This window comes from Rattus norvegicus, chromosome 19 (assembly GCF_036323735.1).
Source record: "Rattus norvegicus strain BN/NHsdMcwi chromosome 19, GRCr8, whole genome shotgun sequence".
In the NCBI taxonomy this organism is placed as follows: Eukaryota; Metazoa; Chordata; class Mammalia; order Rodentia; family Muridae; genus Rattus; species Rattus norvegicus.
Window position 1 is genome coordinate 60,945,002 of NC_086037.1, and position 24,679 is coordinate 60,969,680.

Sequence of the window (24,679 nt, forward strand, 5' to 3'; positions counted from 1 at the left end):
GATATGGGGTTGAAAATATTAGAGGAAATATCTCATATCAGCAAAGGACTACCATAGACTTGGTTTTCTTGCCAAATTTCTTCAGCAATAGAATAGAACAGATTCATAGGGTATCAGTTTAGACGTTGCTTGTGGCGCATTCCATATTTTATTTATGCACATGTGTGTGTGTGTGTGTGTGTGTGTGTGTGTGTGTGTGTGTGTGCGCGTGAAGATGTGTGTGCTCTACATGTGGGGGCCATATATCAATGTCCGGTGTCATCCTCAATTGCCTTCCACTTTAGCTTCTCTTCTCTGAAACAGGACACCTCACTGAAGATAGATTTCATCCAGGGAGCTATGCGTGGGCACCATGAAGCGTCCTGTCTCTGCCTCCATAGCCTCAGCTTTCTAGATGTATGGTGCCACACTCAGGGCTTTCATCTTGGTTCTGGAGGTCAAACTCAGCTCCTTATGTTGACTGAGCCATCTCTCCAAACATTCATATTTCTTTAATTTACTTAATGTATTTATTAGCTAATTAATTATTAATGAATGGTTTTCTTGGGTGAGCCCAAGGACTGAACCTAAGGCTTCATGTACACAAGGCTATGCATCGAAAACTGAATTAACTTCTCGGATACCTTCTTCGTTTGTTTCTTTCTATGCATTACCTCTAAATCTATCCACGAGGTAGCATACAGTTGAGTTTGATAAGACAGAGTGAAAAGAAATAGAATATTGGGTGAATCAGTTTAGTGGAAGTAGTAACCTCTCGAGATAGGAGTTTCTAGATCCTGATGTTGTGAAATGGCCCCCGATGCTGTCTCTTTACTGCTGACACTTTGAAAGCATCCCGATCCCCCATCGCTTAATCTCCATTTTGCTTCTCTGACTTTGAATTCTTTAAGTCTTTCTAAAGGTCTCCTGTCTGACTCAGCAATCTTTCAACAGACATAAGGAAGATGTTCTGTCTCCTACTGGAGAGGTGCCTTCCAGTCTAACTACAAAGCTGTGTGTTAATTAAGTAGCTAACCTCCCATTTCCCAAGTGGATCTTGATAATAGTTTTACAGAAAAACGAACTTAGAGAGAGTTCTTCCAGAAGACTGTGGTTGAGCTCACCAATTTCTTCCCCCTCTTTGGCCTTTTCCAAGAAATTTAGCCTCTGGAGTTTTCTATCTTGGCATTTATAATATACCTGATGCAAATAACTAAACAAGGAATCATTAAAACAGAAACACAGGCATCAATATTTTCTAAAAGGGAACACAGGCTATTAGATATTTTGCTATTTTTATTTTTTTTAGTTATATCTCCTCATCACAAAATTGAAATGTCTTCATATTCATGGATCTGACTCTACTGTCCACAGATGCGCCTATGTCCAAATTCCATCCGTTTCCTTGTCCCGCCAGATGTTTCCTGGCTATAATTGTGACACTCGCCCATCATCTTTTGGTGCTTCCTTTGGCCAGGAGGAAGGCTGTTTCCAGTTACCAGGTTCTCACACAAAGTGAGTACCTTCCCCCATGGCCTTCCTCAACCTTCTTTTCCTTTCTCACCATGGCTGCCAAGAGGGGTGCTAAGCAGCTTCCACCCATTTCAAAGCACAGAACATGCTTAGCAGGGACCCCAAAACCATGCCAAGTCAACAGCATCTGTGAACTGGAATCATCCACTCCCTTATTTTTAATCCCTCTTCCTCCTGTGTATTCTATGTGATGAATGCAGAGCCTTCTTCAAACTAAATTGTATAAGGAAGCATCAGGCCACACTAGAGGAGAAGGGTCTCATCTACACAGACTATAGAATGTCATAGACTAAAGACATCACTCACTGGCCATGCACTTCCTTTCTACAAGACATTATGTACCAAGCTTCCCAGATCAGTTAAAATATGTCATCAGTTCCCCAAAGGTGGGGCTGCTTCTCCTAAACAAAGGGAGAGAACACAAAATAAGAGTTATTTATAGGCCCATCCTTTCTTTGTTGACAAATGTACTCAGATTCTAATACAAAGGGCCCCCCATCCCTGGGAGGGTTAGTAACTGAATTTCTTTCCTAACTGATGTGAGTCAAGTGAATGGTGTTACTAGAGTATCTCTACAAGTACTAATTTTAAAAAATCTTCTCAAGCTAGAAAGATGGCTCTGAATAAAGTACTTGCCACATAAGTGAAAAGACTGGAGTTTGAATTCCCAGAACATCTGTAACATGGTAATGGGTGAACCTGAACTCCCAGTGTGCACAGGGATAAGATAATGTCCCCATATATAAGTTGGAGAGTGATCAAGAAAGACACCCCCAATATCAGTCTCATTCATGATGACTATGACATGTGTACATGCTTCTGCACATATTTATATATCCACACATATGCAAACATGCATGCATACATGCACTAACATCACACACACATTCATATGTAAAACACTTCTTGTACCCATGCCTTACAGTAAACACTGTAACATACTTTAGGATAAAACAAGATACACAAGCAAGGAGGCAAAATTTAGCACCAGGTATTAAACAAAGACTAGCAAACATTAGTTGGTCAGAAGAACTACAAATGTAATCAAGTAAAGCCAATGTTCCCTCTGTGATTATTTCTGGAGATGGATTATCCAGCCAGCACAAAGCCCCAGCCAAATCCAACAATGGACAGTGTAGTTCGTGTCTCTGAAAATGTGAACGTGTTCCTTCAGGCCCTTAGTTTATTTCTCTAGATAGTATAAAATCCAGATGTCCTGTACAGCCTGGAGATGCTATATGATACACCCTTCTTCTGTACTGCCCTTGTCCTCTTGGCTTGTCTCAATGTTAGCACCTCTTTGCTTTTATAAATAAAGTTTTATCAGAACGTTCCTGTTCAAAGGACAAGATGTGTTCCTCCCTGTCTCAGAACCTCATCTGCTTTACAGATGCACAGAGCAAACCTAGATTTTACCAGTGGTTTTTGCTGGTGACATTTTCAGCATCAGCTCCCTAGGGTTGTCTATGAGCACTTATATTCTAGGAAAAAGGGCAACAAACATGTTTTCTAAAGGTCCAAGGAGTAAGTACTTTTGGTTTTGTGGGCCAGACAGTGTCTGTCAGGACTACTCAACTCTGCCCATTGTAACTGCAAAGAAACCATAGATAATACATAAATAGGTAGGCATGGCTGTATGCCAATAAAACTTTATTTACAAAAACAGATTTGAAAATGAGGAGGTGAAAAAAACATTGACTGATGGCCATAGTTTGCCAACCTGCCATTATAGAGAAGCTCTTGATGAGGAATATATGTCAAAATGCTTTTAGGGATATTTCATAGAATGATTTAGATTCTAGACTCACAAAGGTATAAATGTAGGCACTTTATAAAAGAAAGAGAGAAAGAAAGAAAGAAAGAAAGAAAGAAAGAAAGAAAGAAAGAAAGACAGAGCAAGCAAAGGAAAGAAAAAAGAAAGGGAAGGAAGGAAGGAAAAAGAAAGGAAGAAAGAAAGGAAAGAATGAAAAAAGGAGGAAGAAAGAGGAAAGAAAGAAGGAAAAGAAGGAAGGAAAGAAGGAAGAGGGAAAAAGAAAGGGAAGGAAGGAAAAAAGAAAGGAAAGAGAAAGGAAGGAAAGAAAGAAAGGAGGAAAGAAGGAAGGAGAAAGAAAGAAAGAAAGAAAGAAAGAAAGAAAGAAAGAAAAGAACTCCATAGATGTTTCAGATAGGTGCTTTAGAAGGCACATATAATACATTTACAAATAGCTGTCCTGATTACTAGAAACAAATGATGAATAGAGATAATATATAATAGGTGATAGAGAGATAGTAGATCTATAGATACATGATAGACGAAATCTATACATGTGTATATAGATAGAGGACAGACAAATAAGTGATGGGTTGTTTAAAAAGTCACATGTGTATATGTTGTATTACTTTAAATGGTTACCTCTAGTACGTCAATTCACAGCACACTTGAGAAGTGGTGACTATCCAGTTTCTGAAATAAGCCAACAGACAGCTATTAAGTTTCTGACAGAAATGAAGCTTAAGAATTTCTATTGATGGTCATTGCAAAAGAATACCATGTAGTTTCTAGAATATTCTATGACTCAATCGTATTCCTGAACTTCAGCATCAAATATAATTGGTTAAATCTCTGCTTCACTGCTTATAAGATGTTTAGTCCTGGTAACGTTTCTGGTCCTCTCTGAGTGTTAGTCAATTTTGCCTTCAAAATGAGATTAATATTTGATTGGCATCATGCTGGTTTACATAAGTACCACAGCCATAAAATGACTAGCCAACTACAGGTCTTGAGAAAGTAGGTCCATCTTTAAGGTTGATATTAGTATAGATGTCCTCTTTCTTGAGCTAGTTGGACATCAGAGAGTCTGAGCTATGCCCTTCTGTGCTAGGCTCACATGACTTAACTTGGCTTCACTGCGTTTGAGAAACTCACATGTCACCTATCAAATATTCACTGATAAACTTTCAGTTCCTTTAACCTTGGGTGGTGGTTTGAATATGCTTGGCCCAAAGAGTGGCAGTCTTAGGAGGTGTGGCCTTGTTGGAGTAGGTGTGGCCTTACTGGAGGAAACACGTCACTGTTGGGGTGGGCTTTGAGATTCTTCTCCCAGCTGCCTGAAAATAGTCTGCTACTGACTTCTTTTGTATAAAGATGTAGAACTCACAGCTCCCTCCAGCACCATGTGTGCCTAGATGCTGCTGCGCTTCCTGTTGTGATGATAATGGACTGGACCTCAGAATCTGTAAGCTAGCTCTAATTAAATATCGTCCTTTATAAGAGTTGCCTTAGTCATGGTGTCTCTTCACACCAATGGAAACCCTAAATAAGACACCTTCCCAACCATAGGAAGTGCCTTACTTTATTTAGCTCACGGGAAGACATAACAGAGCACTGAAACTGTCCTTGTGAAAGGTTCTAGGGAAAGAACCTGTCCCAGAGATATTCTCAGGCTACAAACAGATGTCTAGACCGTGTGGTAAATGACCATCTATTTAGATCATGTGACAATATCACCACCCCAGAAATTACCCTCCCCAAGAGAACATTTTGGAATATTGGGCATGAGTATAAGGTGTTGCCACTGTCAACTCCATGTGCACCTACATGGTTCTTGCAAGTATTTCAACCTCTGGAGGCAACATGGCCCCAAATAAATAGTTTCCAGAGCCAAGGATGGTCTAGATAAACCTCTAATCAATATGAACTCTGATATGTTATCAATAGAGACAGATCCTGGGAAGTGGTCACCAAGTGACTTTTACCACATCCAATAAGATATTAGCAACCCTATCCCATACTCTGTGTTATTTCTAAATTGAGAGATCCAGACCCCTGCCCCAATTCCTTCGAGGAGCCTAGATGTTAAAACTTTAACATATCAACTTAAAATATAGTAGAGGATAATATTCATGGTTTTGGAGTCTCCTAGCACTCATCATGAGCCTGTGCTACAGAGAAAGCTGGAGAGAATGGAAACACAGTCAGGTTTCACTTTAAAGTAAGAATCTGGGGTTCATTATGAATGGAGTACTGAGGTACTTAGCAGCATGGTGACACATCAGGACAATCCAGGAGCTGTCACATCTGTAAGCTAATTCTCTTCTCGCCAAAATGGCATCCTCCAAGATAATGACTCTACTCACCAAGACTGGCTTTTCAAAAAGAAAAGAATGGTGTGGGTTGACATCTATAGCAGAGACAGAAGGTCTGGGCTTTCACCATAGGACAGTTTTTGCACAGGAAAGGCCAATGGTGTCTGGCATCTAGACCCATTCACTTCATTTCTTCCAGAGTTGTAGGAGAGTCAACATATACCTAGGTATGCAGTTCAGTTACAGCAAGCATTATTTACAGCAGACTAACTGGTAGAGTGAAGATGTAATCAGTAATCTTTCAAATGTTTAGTGAATGCTATTACACTCCAATGTACACATGAAGTCTACCCATGTTCATATAGTGCACTTTTCATGTCAAAGAAAATTGCCATCAATCACGACCAACATGGTACCAGGTTCATAGAGAATAGAAGCTTGTGGGAAAGAGAACTTCCACCAATATAGTAAATGTTTCATTAAGGATAGGGACCTGTATTAATCAGGGTGTTTAGGAGATACTATGGGAAATGAAAAGAAGGTTGAAGAAGGCTGTGGTGAGGCTCTCACTCTGTGTGACAACATGCTAACTGGAAACAACCTTCCTCCTGGCCAAAGAATACGTCAAAAGATGATGGGCCAGTGTCACCATGATATTCAGGAAACACCTGGTGCTTGAGAGAAATAGAAGCAATAGAGGAGAGAGAATAATAGGTTTTAAAAGAATTGTCTCACATCGTAGTATGGGCTGGCCAGTCTGAAAGCTGCAGGACAGGTTAGCAGGCAGGAGACACAGAGGAAAATTAATATCATAGGATAACTCATAGTCCAGCCTAAAGGAAGAATTGTTTCTTCCTGGGGCCTGTGAATCTTCTTAAACTCTTCAACTGATTGCATGAGTCCCATCACCTTAGGGAAGATGAGTGTTTTTCAAAAAGTCTGCAGACTACAATTCAATCTCACCTAATAAAACATACCTTCACTCTAAATTAGAATGGTATTTACCCAAACCTTACGTACTGGGGCCCAGTCAAGTTGACACATAAAATCAATTATCAGAGGTTTTATCCATGCTAAGAACAGGGTGTTATGCAAGCACATAAAACAGGGCCATAAGCTAATCTGAAGGTGCTTTAGTGAGCTTTCCAAATGGCCCTAAGTAACTTATGACCCTAGCTGTCCTACCTTTCTTCCTTGGAATAGGGATTGACCTTATGGCTTGCCTCAAAGAATGAAGATGAGGTAAAGGTGGTAGGCTCTTACCCATGTGGGGAAGTTACAAAGAGTCTGACTTCCATCTGGCTCACGGACTCTTCCTTCCTGCCTTTTTGCCTCACACTCACAGACAAAGCAAGCTGCCATGTGGAAGCAGCTCCTAGGATACAGAGCTGAGAGTGACTCTCTGTCCACCAGGCAGAGAACAGAGGTCCCCATAGCAAATGCCTCTGGAGAACAATAGGTTGCTAACAGTCCTCAGAGAAGCTTCCAGTAAAAGACTTGCCTTGGCTTCAGGTGACACTACCAACTCTCAACTAATTGTAATCACTCGCTAAAAACAGAAACCCACAAAATGGAGGACCCAGTGAAGTGGTAGCCTGATTCCTAGTTCAAGGGAGATGTAAATTTACCATGTATATGGTTTCAAGTTGGGGCAGTCTGTCACACAGCAGCTCTTACAATGAGTCCATGCAGTTTTACTGTAGCAATAATATTATATGTGTTGTGAGAGGTACACAGACATATATACAAACACATACTATATATATATATATATATATATATATATATATATATAATTTATATTTTATATAATTTATGTTTTATAGAAATTATATTTTATATATTATATTTTATATAATAAAGACACAGATTATAACATATTAACAAATAATTACATACATTTACATATTATATGTTTTTATGTTATATATCATATTATATATCATAGGTATACTATATATAGGTATATAAAATGAGGATTCTGTCTCCCACAGGGGGAGAGAAAGACCAAATTATGTGAATTATTGGAACTATTTGAGTTTCTGCTCAAATTGAAGACATCAAGGAACTTCTTTAGATTTCATACCTTAGGAGATTCGTGACAGGAACTGGATTTTCTCATTTCTGTGTCCCAGTGTCAGGAGCGTAGTAGTAGGATTAATACCTCTCCTATAAAACTACCAGTCAAGGGCCAAGTGAGTGAGGACAACCCAGGAGGGACCCAGGCTCTGTGACTACGTTAACAGTCATATTTAGATCAGGTGAAAACGGGGCAGGGACAGCCTCCAGGTTGTTTGGGGGCAGTCCTCTGCTTGGCCTGACAGAGGATCCAGGACATGCTGGATCTTAAGCATGATGTGTGACTAAAAATCACAAGTCAGGGGCACCCCAACCCGAATCATCTGTCTAGAGTAACTGACTCTGCATTTCGCATTGTGAGAGGTTGTTGTGGATGGGAGTTAGGATGGGTACAAAGAGCTCACAGCTGAGCAGGTCACTGGACAATGTGCTCATCGGGTGCCAGGGCTTTCCTGCTGATGTAGAACTCTGTCATTCACAAAGGGCCCTGGTCAGGAATGTGTCGTTGTTGTGTGACTCATATGCTTCTGGAATCTCCAGTAGGCTCCATCTCCCCAATGGACCTGAACATAGATGATAGATAGATAGATAGATAGATAGATAGATAGATAGATAGATAGATAGATAGATAGACAGACAGATATTAAGTCATAATGGTTAAGTCCTAATCTAATAAACTTGGGACCATATAAAAGGGAAAAATAAATTCATTCCACCCAAATATGTGACTACTCAGCAAGAAGGCCAATATATAATATGTTAGATATCAAGTGTCAGATACTGTGAGAAAACAAATGATTAATTATTATGCTACACTACGGTGACGTAATTTGTTAGGGTAGTCACACTGACTGAAATGGCAGTACTCTCACTTTCCAAGTGTGCAGTATATCCCTGGAACTAAGTTTTGAAGCCCAAGTTTCAGAGCCCTAATGCGTGATCATGAGCTTCTGGGATGCTGTTAGAAATGCAGACACCCAGGCTCTCCCCTGACCTGCCCCACGACAAAATGAGAAAGTCAGAGAAGCAGTAATCAGTGAATGTGATTCGAGTTCAAAGATAACTACATTAGAAGGTCATGCAAAAACCTCAATGGTAGGTGCCCTAGTTAGAATTAACTCCCGACTTAAAACAGTCCACAGTCACCTGACAGAAAGAGTCTCGACTGAGTAATTGTGCTTATTAGGCGTGTCTGTGAATATGTCTGTGAGAGATTGCATTGACTATTAATTGAGTAAGAGTACCTAGCTTACTGTGGGTAGCATCATCCTTACACATGTGGTTCTTGTCTGTACAATGAAGCTAGCTAGCTGAGCATGAACCAGACTGAGGCAGGGGATGAGCGTCAAGCAACATTCCTCCATGGTTTCTGCTTCAAGTTCAATGGTAAATTCTTGCCCTGGCTTCGCTCAATAACGAACTCTGACCTGAAAATACAAGACAAAATTAACCCTTTCCTTCATCAAGTAACTTTTGGTCGCACCATTAGTCACAGAAACGGAATAAAACTATCCTGGTGGATAATTATTAGAGAGCCGTGGTCAAATGGATACGTGAAGGCTAAACTGAGATATTTTTATTCAAACTTAGGAGGGCTTGGGGTTTGGTGAGTGGTTAAATGTACTATATAGGTATGGGGATGATTTCAGGCTAGCTCAGATAGATTTGAACTAGGTATGTGGGTAAGTGGGTTTAATCAAGACATCCACATGAGTTCCCTGGGATGCAGGAAATTAAATGGTATAGCCAGGATCATCCAGGACAGACAAAGACAGTAAATCAACCAACAGTAGAATTTTGGAAATAAATGATTGGCAAGGATGAGGATAATTGTCCTGAACTGAATCGTTTCCAAATGTCATGTGTTGAAGCCCTGGACGACAATGTATTTGTCTCAGGGTAGGGGACTTTAGGAGGATTTTGAGATACCAAATGGAGTCATAATGGTTAAGTCCTCATCTAATAAACCTGTGACCACAACCTAACGACTCTCTTTCCACCACCCAAATATGTGATCACCCAACAAGAAGGCAGACATCTGCAAATTCACAAGAAAGCCCTTTCTAGAACCAAGCTCCGATGGCTCTTTAATCGTAGACATCAAGCTTCAGATACTGTTGGAAAATAAATGAGTGTTAGTGAGCTAGTCCACAGTGGTGTGATCCTAGAGTAGTCACACTGACTGAAATGGCAGTGGCCTCACTTCTCAAGGGTTCCCCCAGTGCTAAACACAACACTCTCTAGAGTTCCTCTCAGACAACCCTATAACACAGAGACAGATGCTATGGTTATACTCGACTGAGAAATAAGTAGGCTAAAACCTTCTCTAAGTTTGCACAGCAGGATTAGTGGGCCGTTTCTGTGTACAGTGGATTCTTTGAGACCGACACTGACTACTGATGTCTGGGTCCAACAACCAGGAGTGGTTAGAGTGATGTTGAGCTTAATACTGGAGTATTTAGAAGTCCATGGCTGAGGGATCTCTGTGATATAATCACTTGCTAAATGTATGAATAGATAGATACCAGCCTCTCCACACAACATACAATTCAGGTACCATGGTGTACATCCCCTTAGCCAGAAAGCAGATCTCAAGCTGACTTGACCATCTGCCTTCCAGGACTGTTCGATACTAGCAGGATGTCCACAGCGGGAGCTGCTGAGGGCGTGTACTGCACCAGTCACACGTGCACAGCAAATCAAGGATGGAATTAGACTAAAAATGTTCAACTTAACAGTAGAAGCTGGGCTCTGGGCATAATGGAACATACATGCCTTTCATTGTAACACTCTTGTCAGTTCAAGGCCTACAGCCTGGTCTACATAGCGAGTTCCAGGACAGACAGTGCTACATAGGATGTGCCAGCCCCACAGAGACTTGATGTGCCAGGGTAGGGGGATACCCAGGGCCCCCACCCTCTCAGAGGAGAAGGGGAGGGGCAAGGGGGAAAGATTATGGGAGGGAGTGACCAGGAGGGGGACAGAGAGCAGGATGTAAAGTAAATAAATAAACACACACACACAAATAAACAATAATATAAAACAAAAATAAACATGCATAAAGAGTAGAAGTTGGTACCAGGATTCCATAAGAGATCACCCAGGTCGTGGGCTCAGAAGTGAAAGACTCTGAAGCAGAAGGGATACAGGCTGATGTTTCTTCTCTGGTAGAAAAACTCCCCCAGAAGCACTAGGCATTAGATGAGATCTATTTACCATGTGAAAGTCAGTCCCGTGACTTCTGTGGATATATAAGCTGGTCACTACAACAGGAGAGAGAGAGAGAAAAAAAAAAATCCATCAAATGACAAGCCATCAGCAGTGATCTTCCTCTTAAGATGCCTGAGATGCATCTGGACCTGTGGTTTCACACCATTGATTCTAGAGCTGAGCAGATTAAGAAGCATTATGTGGCTGGATCAGGGAGAAAAAAACTCTGAGCCAAAGTGAGAAATACCCTACGAGTTTGTCGGATGTGATCCAGGAGCAATCAACCCCATGTATGAAACGAAGAAATGAAAAGCAGAAGTCAAGGGTCTATTTATAGTTTTTTTAAGCATCCCCTCTCAATTATTCAATAACTCTGCAGTCTAATTTGGGAGTTCCAAGAAGTGGGAACATTTCCTCTCCATCTCTGTTTCCTGGAGACCACAGCAGTCCCCAGAACACTGTTGTGTGACTTACCTTGGAAGCCAAAGCATGCAAAGATTTGTGTACTGAGAATACAAAGCAACTTGGTCAAAAGGACTCAAGAACATATCCAGAATAGCATTTGGCTCAACGATAGAATTTAGTCTGATTGTATCTCCAATTCTTCCTAAGCCATTTGGTCCTGACCCGGGGTGTGAGCTGGTGTTCGTGCAGCTAAAGGCAGGAAATGTTAACACTCAAGAGAAACAGCCTGCAGGAAGAGATGCATCATGGGTGGAGAGACGGATGCCTCGGTGATTCAGAGCACTTGCTGTTCTTGCAGAGAACTGGAGTCTGGTTGCCAGCACCCACACAACACCTCACAATGGTCTGCGACTCCAGTTCCAGTGGATCTGTTGCCTTCTTCTGGCCTCCCCTGGTACCACACGCACAAGGTACACATACATACATGCAGATAAAACACTCACATACATAAAAATTAATGCAGGCAAAATTGGAGAAATAAATAGCTTGTTAGTGATGGAAAATAGGGAGAGAAGATGGAGACCTTTTAGACAACGCCAGTTTTATTTCTAATTATTTTCAGAACAATAGATCCAAAAGGTGGATGATATCCTTTAATGGTGTGCCATATTACATCAAATATTATATCATTCTGTGTTCTACCATATATATATATATATATATATATATATATATATATATATATATATATATATATATATATATATATCTCACGAGCCAGCACATACTACCATTTCCTCCTTTCTAGTAAAATGAAATACATTCTGTTCCTCCTTCCTCTGAATTTCTATTTTATGTTTGTTACTTATACTTTGAAGTCTTCGTATAGAAAATGCATCTTGATTATATACTCTCCTCAGTCCCCTTCAAGCTCCCCTCCCTCAGGACTCCTGACACCACTTTCTCTCAATTTCGCATCCTTCCTTTCTTCTTTCTTTTTTTCCCCCCACCTACTAGTACAATTAGTTCAACCCAGATGCCACAGATGTGGGGTCATTCACTGGAGCATGAGTAGCCAACCAAATACAGGAACCCCAAAGAAAAGTCACTCCCCCTCCTTCAGCAAACATCGACAAGTAATAGGTGCTGATCTAAGGGTGGGGGCCTCAGGAGCCACTCCCCTTGACATGCCGGAATGGCTAAAGGTTTTAATACTGAGCAGGTCACCACCCTGCTGTAAGTTCACGTATCCATGAATATCCACGGTACGTCTGCCCAGAGGACGGCCTTTCACAGCCTGTTTCTTCTTTTAAGATAGACATTTTAAAAATTCTCATCAGATTTCTCAGATAATACTTTTGGCTACTTGGCTTATGTGATGAGAAGCCCAAACAACTCAGGAAATATACCCATGTGGTAATTATTTGTAATAGGCGGGGCCAACTCAAGATTTTATTCAGACATGGCCACACTTTGTTAAAATGGCATAAGGTTCTTTCCTATCAAAATCAATAAACTGGCAAGGAAGGTACATTGAGTCTGCCAGCCTTCAGGTGCCTTTGTGTGTGACTATTTTGAAAGAATCACTTATTTGATGGAATTGGAGGCTCTCTAAAGTCATATATTAATTTCCAAATTACAGCAAAAGTATCACTTTTAAATATCCCTAATTATTATTCACTATATTGGGCTTGCAAAACTTTTCCAGGTAGTTAAACTCATTGATGACATTGCCTTCAAATAGCACGATCAGAACCACACTGCAACACCAGATCATAGACTATGGCACCTCATTTGGTGCTGTTGGCTTTGGACTTCTTCAAGAAACAAAGACAGAAACTTTTGGGTTGCTGTTCAACATGCTTTGATTTCTTTCATTTAATTTAACTTAATTTTTCTTTTTAATTTCCTTTTTAGAAAAAAGAAAGAAAGTTGATGTCATGAGAGTGGAGTGAATGAGGGAGATATTGAAAATCAAGGACAGCAGTTGAGGCGATGACGCCATTAGCGAGGAGCTCACAGAAAAAGCATGAGGATGCAACTTCCGGGCTCAGGGCCCTTATAAAACACCAGAGACAGACGAGATGGTACGTGATTCTAATCCGGAGGGAAAAGGTAGACGCACCAGCCAGAATGGCCACAGACCAGTGAGAGACCCTGTCTCAAAAATAAATAACTAGATAGATAGATGAATGGATGGATAGATAGATAGATAGATAGATAGATAGATAGATAGATAGATAGATAATTAGACAGTCTCATAAGGAATCCTACTGAACATTGATCTCTCTCTCTCTTTCTCTCTCATCACAGAGAGAGAGAGAAAGAGAGTGAGAATAAAAAAACTATGGAAAATATGAAAATAGATATGTTGGAAAACACAGTCTGGGTTGTTTCCCTGAAGGCTCTCTGGAGGAACCACAACAGGCAATGAATGATAAATTTTAAATGGGGGCCATTAAGCGCTGAAACACGCAATGAGATTTCACAAGGCCTGCTGGATGAGGAAAGTACCAAGCCTCCCCGGGAAGCTGCTTCCTAAGACCACCTGGCACATCCAGGAAACACCTGCAAACATCCCCAGTCCTGAAAGGAAAATTTATGGCTATTTTTCCACAAGGTCATTGAGATCTGAGCCACCCCTCTGATAAGCCAATGACAATCAGTTCACTATGAGGATCCCACGGGCGAAAGGATAATTCAGACAGAGGGCGTACCATCAAGCAGCTAGCTTTGTCCTGGAAACTAGGGTTTGAGTATTTGACTCACGCATCCATCCTTCATCCATGACCCACCTTAACATGTGATGACCCTCCCATATACTCCTCAGATGTCACTTTTAATACTAAAGCTCTCCCCAAGTCATCTTCCTCAATATCCATTTTCCTCATATGTTAGCTAAACTATCACCAGAGACCTACATCTTGCCAAACCTGATGACACTCACCTTTGGTCAAACATAAGTCTTCATTTGCTCTGCTGGATAACTTACTTCCTCCGATAGCACTTTCCACTTTTATTTATTTATTTATTTATTTATTTTTACACCCACGTCTACCTCACTTTATATCACCAGTAAGGTCTTTTCCTCCAACTCAATCCTTCTCACAATGGCCTTGATGTCTTCCTATGGTGGTTTATTAGAAATCTCAGTGGTAATGTGATCTGAAGAAACTCACTGTACCCCTCCTGTCCAATCATGGCCTTGTCTTGTTTCTTCCGTATCAATGGGAACACTGTCTGCCCTACTACTCGGCCCCCAGTCAGTCACCCTGACATCTTTCCTTTTGGAACCCAGCCACAACACCATGCCTAGACTTTATCTGGAATCTAACTTTCCCAAAATCCTTGCTCACCGTCCCATTCTCTCTCCCAGTTCTCTTCCACAGTAACAACTCTGGTCCATGGTCCAAACCGTTCACAACAACAATTTCAAAGGCATCACTTAGATCCTATTACTGGAGACTCTAGTCCTGTGGCTTCCTACTGGAGTCAGAATAAAACTCTTGTTGACTGATGGACTGACAGACTGGCAGACTGACTGGCTTACTGATTGTAACTGGCTGCCTGACCCCTGGCTTGTGTACTTGTTTGTTAGTCCAGGCCATCCTGTGGACTGGTTCATCAAATTTTAGCTAGACATTAGAATCAAATGAAGAACTAAATGTCAAAGACCTGGTGTTCATTTAAACCATAGAAATCAGGATTCATTCTTACCCCAGATTTTATTTTTCTTCTTCTTCTTCTTCTTCTTCTTCTTCTTCTTCTTCTTCTTCTTCTTCTTCTTCTTCTTCTTCTTCTTCTTCTTCTTCTTCTTCTTCCCCCTCCTCCTCCTCCTCTTCCTCCTCCTCCTCCTCCTCCTCCTCCTTCTTCTTCTCCTTCTTCATCATCATCATAGTTTGCTTCTGTTTGTGCATTTGTACTTCTGTGAGTGTAGATACAGAGTACAAAAAAGAGTGTTGGACCCCCAGGGGCTGGCATCATAAGTGATTGTGGACTGCCCTCCATGGGTGCCAAGAACAAAACTCAAGTCCTCTTCAAGAGCAGAAAGGGCTCTTAACCACTGAGCAATCTCTCCAGTTCCTAAATTGGAATTGCTATGAAATCGAACTGAGAATCTGTATTTTTAAGCTCGCCCACATATTAGTATTAAAAGCTGTAGTTGGGAACTCTTGGCCCTGGAGGTACACAGAGACATACACATAGACATCCCTCTTCAGTCATGCAACATGCAGAACACTTGTCACCTTTCCAGAAATATTTCCTGGCTACTTAATCCAAGGGTTTCCCCAGATTCTCTGCCACCTGTTGATTTATAGCCCATTATTGGTGTTTCCTTATAGCATATATTATTGCCTGCCTTTGTTTTGTTTCTTTCCTTGTTGGAGTGTGTCCTAGAACCAAAGACGAAGATGAAAGGGTTGAAACTTTGTTTCTTCTCCATTTCTATCTCTAACCATTTTGTCAGTTTGCTGGATGCAACTGGGGAATTCAAGTCTGGCTGTGTTCCCTGGTGAAAAGAGATGCAAGTTAGTCATTTAACATCTTGTCACATTGGCTGGAAAAGATGTAGCATTTGAGGCATCTAAGGGAAGGGTTGCTAGTTCTACCCCCTGGAGGAAGACAAAAAAACAGGAAAAGGAGATTAGGTGAAAATTCAGGGGTAAAGGGGAAACTATAGGGAGGCAGAGGTCTCCAAATGGGAGGTTTTTGGTGCTTGGGTCAGAGTCTGAGGATCTAATATGCTCTAAAAGGTTAAAATAGTTCAAGTGTCAGTGGGAAGCCTGAAAGAAATGCTCTCACCATGCCATGCCCATGAAAGACAGGGCTGGGGAAAAACAAGGACATAGGAGAAACTGCTTTACCATGTCAGAGGGGTTGGGGGGGTCTCGTTTGCATATCAGAAGGTTCATTTGGCTAAAGTATGGAGGCGGAGGCAGGGTTGACAACTGGGCAAGACTTAGGGACCCTGGTGACCAGCAACAAATTGCAGTCATCTAAAGGAGCTATACATGGTAAAATTTTTAAATGACAACAAGGGAAACCCATACACCATGCCTATTAGACAGATTATTCTGTGTAATTAATTCTTGAAAATTGGATTAGCAGTTTGATGGTTCCTTCAAGCACCCGTCAAGGACTCTGGGTTTCTGAGTGGTCACATGTGAGTTTGGGGCACTTATATTTATATTTTTGCAAAGCCTTACATTTACCCTGGCCTGTCACATGAAAACTACTGACACTCAAATTCTAATGGAGCAGAGTGAAATGAGAGTTTATTATTTCGTAGAACCTAGTCTGGGATGAGCAAACAAACAGGGCAAGAGGCTAGCAACACAAAGTGTAGTCCTCACCTCAAGAGGTTTAGGAGAGTTTATCCTCTAGCCAAAAGGAGTGACCAGGGTCCAAGCACATGGCTTCAGATTGCCCTAAATATCATGTCCCCGTTTAGTAATGTTTTCACGAATCTTTTTATAGTCCCAGAATAAAGGGAAGTCACAAACGAAGATCCTTTCAAATTCATCAGTGGAACCATCCCATTCTTCAGACACTGAGCAGGAATGGGAGTCAGCCAGTAGAGAAGACAACGATGAATAATTACAGACAGGAAAAGCGAAGGGTAAGAATGTCTGCAGAAGAGAAGGCACAATCAGGGACTTCTGCTGGAGGCCCACCTTCATGGAGGAATACAATAGACATGAATACATTTCAACATTTGGGTTATATTTAGAAAATCAGGTCGGTCCTAATTTTACACCATTGAAATACTACATGTAGTGCATCCCAAAGGTAAGCATTCAATGACTGTTTTGTGGGAAGGAAGTCATTATTAAATGAAAAGAACACAGGACAGAGAGAGAGAGAGAGAGAGAGAGAGAGAGAGAGAGAGAGAGAGAGAGAGAAGAAGGAAGAGGAGGAGGAGGAAGAGGAAGAGGAGGAGGAGGAGGAGGAGGAAAAGAGAAAGAGAGAAACAGAGAGAAACAGAGAGAGAGAGAGAGAGAGAGAAGAAGGAAGAGGAGGAGGAGGAAGAGGAAGAGGAGGAGGAGGAGGAGGAAAAGAGAAAGAGAGAAACAGAGAGAGAGAGAGAGAGAGAGAGAGAGAGAGAGAGAGAGAGAGAGAGAGAGAGACAGAATCTTCTCCATCCCTGTTGGTTGCTCCCGGGAATTTAGCACACTGGGGATTTGTGTAGCTCCCAAACCATTCTCATCCCAGGTGGAAAGGCATCCCTGAGGTAAATTATACAGAATCTAGATGGAAGTGATGAATTTCAGTGAGATGGTCCCCAATCAGTTCACTCTCATGTATCTTGAATAACCATTACCCTTTGTGACACAGTACCTAAGGGCATGGAAAAGCAGGTCTAAGTTTATGTTCAAGGGTTAGGGCAGACTTTGTAAGAGCTTCTCTGTATCTCCATGTACCCTTAACTCTCTACTTCGTGAGGAGCTCTGGGTATAGTGTGTATGTAGCATGGTGACCGTGGTCAGCAGTACTGTGCTACGTAGCTTGCACTTTAAGAAGAAAGCAGATTTTAAATACTGTCACCCTCACCCTCTCCATACACACACGTACACAAATGAGAAATGTGGTTGTCTACGGTGTACTTCTGTGAGGTTTTTACTCCACAGTATATGTGGACATCCGACCATCATATTGCCCACCACGAATACCAACCTTCCTACTTGTCCACCATACCTCCATAATCTCCCCCAAAGATAAACAGAACTACGTGCCAGTTTTCACCGTCCAGCAAACAAAAGCCACATTGGAGGCCAGCCACGTGGTCATGCCACCAGCTCACTCTCTCACAGTTTTCAGCGGGGCCACCATTCTCAATAGCCCCTTTGTTGCCCATCTCAGCCCCCGTGGGGTTACCAGGGGGCTCTCTGTGCTCAATGGACTCCCTCTCTGCCATTGTCTCCTGATATCAGTTCATGGTCTCAAGGATATAAACTGCCTGGCCATTCGTCATAATGTCTAGCAGACCCTGAACCTTACTTTCCACGCAGAGTTTATTGGCCTTTGTGATGGGGACAAAGGGAGGCTTGTTGAAGCTGGACACAAAAGGCAAACACAATGTATGGATTTGAATAACACGCAGGCGGGGGAAGAGCAGCAGCCACACAAATGGCCACGCTATTAACCAGAACAAGGGCCCTTCCCCCCTGCTCTCCCAGCTTTACCAAGCATTAGTTGGCCTGACATATTCTTTAAACTTTTTTTTTCCAAGCAGGCAAGTATCCCGACATAGCAGGAGCACGTTAGCCCAGAGGAGTCTGTCTGTAGGAAACAGATTTTTAAGCAGGTTTGTTTATGGGCACACATGTGTGAGTTCTGTATGAGGCAGAAAACTATGCTCTGAGGGGCAGAATGGGTGTGTTCAGAGACGGTCATTGGAGTTTGTTCACGTGTGTCTGTGGCTGAGTGTCCGTGGATCTCTGCGTGAATGCGTGCAGTCATGAACAGCTGTGTAGATGACTGCATGTTTGTGTTTTAAAACGCTTATGATAAGCATACTTACTATAAGTGTACATAGTTAGTATAGGTGCTTACCAAAAATTGTGGAAGCGTGCGAGTGTATGTGTGTGGTGAGGACATTCATATGTACGTTTTTGCTTTTGGCAGAGTTTGCTAGTGTACCCATGTAGGAGTATTCACACGCATGTGGGCGATGCAAGAATATTTGGATGTGTGAGCATGGGACATCTGTGTTTGTACGTGTGTACATACTAGAGTATAGCTGTACAGATGGCAGTATGCATGCTTGAATTTTTATATGTATGAACTCGTGCTTGCCATAATACCTGCTCTTATCACAAGTTGGTTAAACCCTCTACATGGGAACTCTGGCCCAAAGGCAGAATGCTCTCATCCCCGCCGTGACTGATATTCTGCCTGTTGGAGTGGTAGACACCCCCCTTGGGACCACAGGGGACCACAAAAAAGTACCTGCAAGGTACTTTTGTTTTAACAAAGGTGGCTCTGGCGACTTGCAGACAGCTCTGATCTGTGATCTGACCAAACTCTCTCCCTCTCACATGTGACAGCTGTCTCATCTCCTGAGACCATCTCGCCAGCTTCCCCTGCAAGTTTTCGGCAGCCCCAACCTCCATCCAAGTTTTCAGCAAACTTCCGAAGAACGTCTCTCCCTTGTCAAAAAGCAGTGATGGAAGCTTCCGAGGCTGCTGCCAAGTCTCGAGCGAAGGCTACACTCACTGAGGCTCCTGCCCCGCCAGCCTTAATCGAAATCCTGCTTCTTCCTTGTCTATCTTTTCTCTGCCCTTCCTCCCCATTCTTATCCTCTCTTTGTTTTCTTTCTGTCCTTCTTTCTCTCCTCCTTCTTTCCTGTTTCTCTCCTCCCCCTCCAAATATAGACACAATCCAAGTATGACTGTCTGCAGGCTGCTTTTTGTGTCTTCCTCCCCTGCACAGCAGGAAGCCCCCTCTGGTGCCCTGTGTAAATACTAACAGCAGCTAATGCATTAGGAACCTCCTCTTATAAGCTGTCATGCTTAAACCCCATTAAGAAAACATGATGTGGTTTAGACAACACAATGATCACATCTTGACCATAGACATGAGTACGTGGCCTTACAGAACAGATGTATCTGTGAGCCTGAACTCTGGATTTCGAAGCGGCTTCTATTTCAACAATGCTGTGAGCATACGCCAAAGTGCTCACCTTCCTTGCCCAGTCCTTTCTGACTGAAGGCGATTTTCCAGACTTTTAGGTTTCTTGGGGTGGTGAATGTTTAATAAGATGTGGACACTTGGCTACACCCATTCTGTAATTCCTGGCTGTAATTCAAAAAACATGCTCCTTCTTGTATCCATCTGTCCATCCAGTTCTTTCACAAGTATTCTAAGCATGTCTTTATGTGCCAAGCACTGCTCTATTATAAACCTGGAGAACAGTGTGTGTGTGTGTGTGTGTGTGTGTGTGTGTGTGTGTGTGTGTGTGTGTGTGTGTGTGTTGGGGAGTGGTGGGTGGGAGGGAGGGAAGGAGGAGCATAAGAACAAATAGAAGCCAGCCATCCTCACAGTCCTGAGCCACCCACCTTGGTTTCAAACATACGAACTGGGGTGAAAATAGGAATTACTTCCGTGTGGCCCTTCCCACATTCTGTGTGCAGGAGGAGATATCTGAGTATGCTGGCTAGTGTAAATTTTGTGCAATTACATTTATGTGGACTTGCAAGTTAAAATTCTTTAGAGGAGAAACTTATTAAGAGAATAATTTACTTTCTTGTGGTACTGGGAGTCAAGCATTGCATATGACTTGAACTATACCCTGATTCTCCACCCCCCACCTTTTAACAATTGAGTCAGGGGGTTGGGGATTTAGCTCAGTGGTAGAGCGCTTGCCTAGCAAGCACAAGGCCCTGGGTTCGGTCCCCAGCTCCAAAAAAAAAAAAAAAAAAAAAAAAAGAAAAAGAAAAAAAAAAGAATTGAGTCAGGTTCTGCAGCTGCACTGTAAATTGTGCTTCCATTTTTTCTTTTAAAATCAGCATTAATTTATATATTTATAGATGTATTTATTTGTGTGAATGTTTTACCAGTAAATATTGATGTGCAGCCCATATATACCTGGTGTCCATGAAGGTCAAAAGAGAGAATGTCAGGTTCTGCTGGGTTCGGAATTATAGATGATTGTGAGCTACCATGTATGTGCCAAGAATTGAACCTGGGTCCTCTGGAAGAGCAGTAAGTGTTATAAACCACTGAGCCCTGTCTACAAGCCTTGTGCTTTCCATTTTAATTATATTTGTTTGCTTGTTTGTTATTTGTTTGTGCTATAAATGGGATATAATATGTAAAATCTGGAGTCCAGAACCTCAGTTCTTAAGAAAACTGATACATAAAAGCCTGCATATCTGGATTCAGATCCCAGAGCTCTGCTAGAGTTGAATTATGTGGGATGTTGCCACGCCCTTGGCTTTAAGACAGAAACGGGGCTTACATTTAGGAAGTAGGACCTGGCTGTATCATAACTGTTAGTGAGCCATCCAATGTTGAATCTCTCTCCTCACTTGTCGGTTAGTCCTAGTAGTGGGAATGAATGAATGAATGAATGAATGAATGAATGAATGAATGAATCAAACAAACAAACAAATTGATTTAAAAAAAAGAAAGGAAAGCATCACCTGAATCTCCCTTAGGTTTTCTCACCTTTTCTTTTGCGCGCTCGCGCACACACACACACACACACACACACACACACACACACACACACAAACATATTTTGATGATTTTAAAGAGATATTCCCAAGATATGACTTACCAGGTCTAATGCTGGCTACTGCCCATTTTGTATAACTCATGAACAAACCTTGATAGCAACATTTCTAAACAAGGAATCAAACAAAGGGCAGTTATGTTGTAACATGTGTAAAGTAGATGGAATTCAAGCTTCAATGTTCATAAACAGGATTTAACTGAGACACAGATGTAATGGTTGCTTCACATGTCCTGTGGCTGTATGTAGTGACAAGGGCAGAGCTGAAGACTTACGACGTGGCACTCTGTATATAGAGACAAATGTATTGTGTTCAAGTCTTTTGTGGAAAAGTTTGCTAGCCTTTGCTCTATTCCAAAGTTTTATTCCTCCCTATCCCAAGAACTTAAATTTTTCACAATATAAACATCTTCATATTAGTATCATGATGATATACTGGATCACTGTGGGGCTATTAGATTAACTTAAATTTACTCGATGATTTTCTTAAGTCTGTTTCCTAATGTGTTGCTTCTTCTCTTTAACTCTCTCTCTCTCTTCTGTCTAAGGCCATGTTCCCTTATATGTAATATATAGCCGGGAATAATTGAAATATTCAGGTGATAAGACAGAGCAGTTCTTCCTGCGGGCCAAACTGAAACCCCCAACCATCTGCTTAGGGATGCACATCTGGGCTATGAGAGCTTGCTCTTTGGCTGTTATGGAAAGCCTTGGGATGACTCTGGAATTCACTGGTCTTCCTGGGAGGGAAGATGGAACTTGCCTTTAATGTCTGAACTATACTAGTCACCTACTCCCCTGCCCATTTTTTCTCCCAGTTCTACAACTCTTGGTTCAGCCTTCTTGGTCCTGGGTCCATATGGTCGATGATAATACAAGGCTCCATGAAATATGTGTCACTCATATAAAGTGTAGAAAAATCCCTTGTGTCAACTCCCTAAATGAGCCTGTCTCCACCGCCCCACGAATATAAACATTAAGGCTTATGCTGTAAGGAAATGGAAGTGATCCCATAGAAATGAGGAGTGGCTCTCCATCAAATTTATCTCCTTCAACGGCTCATAGTTAGGAAGTTAAAATGCTCTGCTTGACCCTGAACTATGAATGCCAAACTAGTCATAGCAAAGAAAAGTAAACCAACAGGCCAGAAGTTTACGCCATGGCATTCTATAAATTTATGGTACTCCAGAACATGACACCTCATTTTTCCTCATGGCTGGTCACATGACTAAATGAAAAGCCAACACGAAAATGCTGGTGCCCATCTTATCGGTGATAACACCGAAGCTTGAAATAGTAGATAAAGGACTGGAGAGAGAGTTCGGCGGTTGAGCACATTTGGTGCTTTTCGAAAGGACCTGAGTTCTATTCCCAGCTCCCACATCTGCTGGTTCACAACCTCCTCTTAATCCAGAGTACTTGAGACCTCCATAAGCACCTGCACACGGTGCATACACACACAAGCACACACTAAATTTAACACATATACGTGTTAAATTAAAAAAATATGCTAATAAATACACATATTCATTAATGAAAATGAATCTTCAAAAGGAAAGGCAGATAAACACTCACCCCTGTGGGATGGTCCTGAGCTAAATCAATTTTCAGCATTCAATCTATATTCCATGATTCCAGTCAGAGCTTGTTTATCATGATTATAACTGCTTTGTAGCCCTTGGTTTAAAACCCAGAAGAAATTGAACCCATAGGAGTTTGCTTCCTGCTGCCACCCAAATGGCAAGAAGGAGACCAGTCAGACTCAATACATTTGCCTCGAACCTCGATGCTAATCCCCAAACACCATTTCTTCCCCATAATGAGAGCCACCTTCCCTTTAATTAAGATTCCCTTACAAATGTAGACATTTCACTTTTACTAATAATTACTCAGAGAAGAACTTTAGCGATCAGCACTCCATAAATATCCATCCCTCCTCTGTGAAGATCATAACAGTTGCACTGGTCTCTCGTCCTCTAATTTATTATTTATATACTGCCGCAGATAGACAGAGCTCTTTGTGGCAATTAACATGGGCCTTCCAGTCTCCTCTTGTGGAATGAGGCTGGAGACAACCGTTACTACTTCGATCACAATTACTATTAATTGGAGAGCTTTCCTTTCTCTATAAAATATGTACTACCCCAAAGTGAGATAACCCGCCCAAGGAATATCAATTGTACATCCACAGAAGCAAGGGAAAGGCCCTGGATTTAACAAGTCATTTACCCTGTAATTACGGGGTGGGGTCCTCTTAATGGGGCAGAAGACATGTTCCCAGCAGCAAGGGCTCAGATTCTTGGCTCTCCTGTCTTTCCCATGATAGAGAGAACCAGAGGCTGTGAGCAAATGGCCCAATAAGACTCACCAGTATTCTTAGGTAATGCAGTCAGGGATTCCCTTGGCCTACTACGAGACAGTCAGACTTTCTGTCAGTTCATCATCGATTCCACTGTTTTTAAGGTAGAGGTGTGCTAGACATTGTTCTTGAGACTAGGCCCTGGGGTTAACTCGTAAATGTGTCAGAGACCTGGTCTCTTGTGGGGTGATGTCTCAGGGTTTTTAAACACCATAACCAAAATGCAAGTTGGAGAGGAAAAGGTTTGTTGGGCTTACATTTCCAGACCATAGTCCATCATTAGAAGAAGTCAGGACAAGAATTCAAGCAGGAGAGCTCCTCCTGGAGGCAGGAGCTGATGCAGAGGCCATGGAGGGGGTGCTTTTTATTGGCTTGCTCAGATTGTCTTTTTATAGAACCCAGTACTATCAGGCCAGGGAAGGCACTGCCCACAATGGGCTGGGTGCTCCCACATTGATCATTAATTGAGAAAATGTCTTACAGCTGGATCTCATGGAGGCATTTCCTCAACTGAGGGTCCTTCCTCTCTGATGACAGCCAGCACTGGTGATGTTGGACCAATTCAGCTTTGGGTTACAGAAGGAAAGGAACACTCTTGAGAAAACAGACAGCTATGGATGCACAAAGAACTAGCATCCACTGTCAACCTGGACAGGCATAGCCCTGAACTCCTACATATGACGTACGAATTGTTTCAGAGGAAAGGGTCAGAGAGGAACAGCCATGCTGAGGAATATAGACGAGGGTGGCAATGAATATTCGAGATTGTCAAAGTCCATTTGCTGGTTGAGGGAGTTTGAGTTGTAAGCTGA

At 41.9% G+C, this 24,679-nt stretch overlaps 1 long non-coding RNA gene across 1 annotated transcript in view; it reads right to left on the reverse strand.

Moving 5' to 3' along the window:
• The window catches only part of LOC108348942 (uncharacterized), a 21,624-nt gene extending 6,485 nt beyond the window's left edge, over positions 1–15,139 (reverse strand). Inside the window, exons 1-4 of the long non-coding RNA XR_005496946.2 lie at positions 14,989–15,139; positions 7,664–10,919; positions 5,629–5,800; positions 3,905–3,955 (exon numbers count right to left, since the gene is read on the reverse strand). This is a non-coding gene — a long non-coding RNA (uncharacterized LOC108348942). The remainder of the gene's footprint in view (positions 1–3,904; positions 3,956–5,628; positions 5,801–7,663; positions 10,920–14,988) is intronic.
• Between the last annotated feature and the right edge of the window lie 9,540 nt (positions 15,140–24,679).